At 46.3% G+C, this 2,988-nt stretch overlaps 1 pseudogene; it reads right to left on the minus strand.

Annotated features, from left to right (window-relative positions):
- Positions 1-2,066: 2,066 nt before the first annotated feature.
- LOC101594015 lies at positions 2,067-2,587 on the minus strand (annotated as a pseudogene).
- Positions 2,588-2,988: the final 401 nt, after the last annotated feature.

Consider the following 2,988-nt stretch of genomic DNA (forward strand, 5'->3'; position numbering starts at 1 on the left):
TTTTTCTGGGACACTGTATGTGCTGTGGAGGTTTAACTGCCCAGCTTCAACACTCATTTGGCCCTCTGAGACTAGGAATCTCACTAAATGGTGCTACATCCCTGAAATCCCTGGATTCTGATAGGCAATTCTGCATGTAACCATACTCATATTAAACCTTATGATTGTCATAGGGCCACAAATAAGGTTACAACTTAGTTATAGGGGACTGTCTGTCTATGTGAGATGGGCTTTGGGTAAAACTTCCAGCTCCCAATCTTAACTCAGAAATTGGCCCAGTCATCTTAGACCCAAAACTTGTGAAAACTGTTCTATGGGCACACAGCCAACTTTAGAGAAGTGGGTAAGTGTTCCTTAGGACAAAATGTCCCTATTTCAGGTGTCAGGTTGATACAGGTTTGCTACATCAACATCTGGGAGCCTCTAACTTCAATGGAGCTCCTACAGTCCACCTTCACTTCTCATCTTGACTCTGAACCAGAGAGGTTTGCTATGATATCTAGGAAACTCACAAAATAAGAGTTATGCCATAAATTTCCCAGGTAGGGAGATCTTCATTCTCACAAATCAGAAGCTAAATGGCACAGGGCATCCAGCAGCAGGGTTATGATTTACTTACTGTTGATTATATCAGGTGTGACTTTGTCAAGCTACTATGCCCACCCATGTTGACTTATTAAGTGACCTGGACCTCTCAGGCCCTTTACTTCTGAAATGGCACCTGGGGTAAACACACAACCTTTCAAAGGCAGGGGTTAGGTGTGATTCAAACTGGCCCACTTTTTAATGCCAGGCTGACATAGGATGCTGCTGCACTGTTTGTGGTCCCACTCTCTGGAATGGGGTTTCTACTGCCCACTCTCAGCTCTCACTTTGCATCAGAATACTAACAGGAGCATCTAAGATCTAAGAATCTCACAAAATGGCTCTAGATCACACAAGTCCACAGATGATGATGATGATGTTGTCAACGTCTAGGGAGGGATGTGCTCCCACATTTCAGCCCCTAATTGTCTCAGAGTTACTACTAAATCGTTGGGAAGTAGGTGGCAAGGAACTTGAACTACCCACTCCCACATCTATATTTTAACTTGAATGTCTAAAATAGCTCCAATGAAAAGAACCACAGTGAGAGGGGGAAGGTGTTTATTGCAATTATTGAGCTTTGCTTTGGTGCTGTGCTACTACAGGATGCTAAGTCAGTATCTGGGGCCACTTTATTCAGAGTGAAGTTTTAGTATTCACCCTAAACACTAGTTGTACCATCTAACATCCAGAACTTCACAAAATGGTGCCACATCCTCCAAGTTTCCAGATGTTGATGTGGATGCACCACCTTCTCCCAAGTCCCTGGGTGCTGATGTGGAAATATGGGGAGGAGCACATCTCCAACACTTTAAACCATACCAAATGGCTCAGTACCCATAACAGACTTACAGTTCAATTTTTGGAGCCTGAGGGGTGTGGACCTTGGGTGACACACTTCCACCCTCACCCCCAAAAACCTGATTCAAATCAGTCCTTCTAAGTTACTGGACTTATAAAATAAAGCCAAGATGACACACGGTGCTGCATTTTTATCAAGTATTCATTCGACAGTTCTCCTTGGCACTCAACTTGACTCTATTCAGAGGCTGGGGCCATAAAAATCTATAAACTTCACAAAGTGGCACTGCACCAAGCCAAGTGCCCAATGCTGATTCCCAAGTTCAAGTTGGGGGTCACTCCCACATTTCAGCCCCTATGGTAAGTCAGAGTGCCCATAACAAGGTTAGAATTAAATTTCTTTTTTATTTATTTATTTTTTTTACTTATTTGAGAGTGACAGAGAGAGAGAGGGAGAGAAAGAGACAGACAGAGAGAGAATGGGCGCGCCAGGGCTTCCAGCCTCTGCAAACGAACTCCAGACGCATGCACCCCCTTATGCATCTGGCTAACGTGGGACCTGGGGAACCAAGCCTCGAACCGGGGTCCTTAGGTTTCACAGGCAAGCGCTTAACTGCTAAGCCATCTCTCCAGCCCAGAATTAAATTTCTAATTAGTCCTAAGAGATGACCTGTTCCCAGCTAATCTTGATAGAAAGTTTTCACTGGTGTGAGTGTTGAAAGAGATGTGTTGATGTCATAACCTCTATGAGCCAGTCTCACAGCTGAAAGGAAACCTTTTAAACTGCCAGAATTGGCCTTACTTAGACAGATATCTACAGGAGGCTCCTTTAACTGAACAGTGGCTTTCCCCTCATCCACAAATTTCGTGAAGAATTGTTCAATGTTATCCTTTAGCTTTAATCTCAGCACTCGGGAGTCTGAGGTAGGAGGATCACCATGAGTTCAGGGCCACCCTGAGATTATGTCTTGAATTCCACGTCAGCCTGTGCTAGAACAGTACCTTACCTCATAGCTGGTCCCGCGCTTGTCCTTCAGGGTGCAGACGACCAGGCAGGCGGGGTCCGGCCGCCCGGCTCACCCTTCGCCCATGGCGTCTGCTTACAGAGACTCAACATGGCTCGTACGCCCTTGCCCCGGTTCTTCAGCCCTAAAGCTGGCAAAAGCCGGTTCACCACCTTGACCTCACAGTGCAGCCTCATCGCTCCAGGCGGTGGCCTGCGACTCCAATATACAGAACTTCTACAAATGGTTCCCAAACAGCAGACACACCATCTGTGGGGAGCAGGGGAATGGATTCATTGAAATTGGGCCCCACTCCAGGTGCCAAACTTAGCAATGGGAGCTTTATTATCATCCAGGAAACATCCAACTGGAACAGGGCTTCTATAACCCATGCTCAGCACTCACCTTGCCTCGGAAAGCAAACAGGAGTCCTCTCCAACCCAGGAGCTTCACAAAATGGCGTCACATCCCCCTAGATCCGCAGAAGTGGATGAAGAAGGAAGGGTGGGGCTAATTATGACCTTTCAGCCTCTGATTGGTATAGGGTCATAGGTTATGGTCCAATAAACTGAGCTTGGCTCCTTGATGGGTGGGGCTT

The sequence above is a fragment of the Jaculus jaculus genome, chromosome X (assembly GCF_020740685.1).
Source record: "Jaculus jaculus isolate mJacJac1 chromosome X, mJacJac1.mat.Y.cur, whole genome shotgun sequence".
NCBI lineage: Eukaryota > Metazoa > Chordata > Mammalia > Rodentia > Dipodidae > Jaculus > Jaculus jaculus.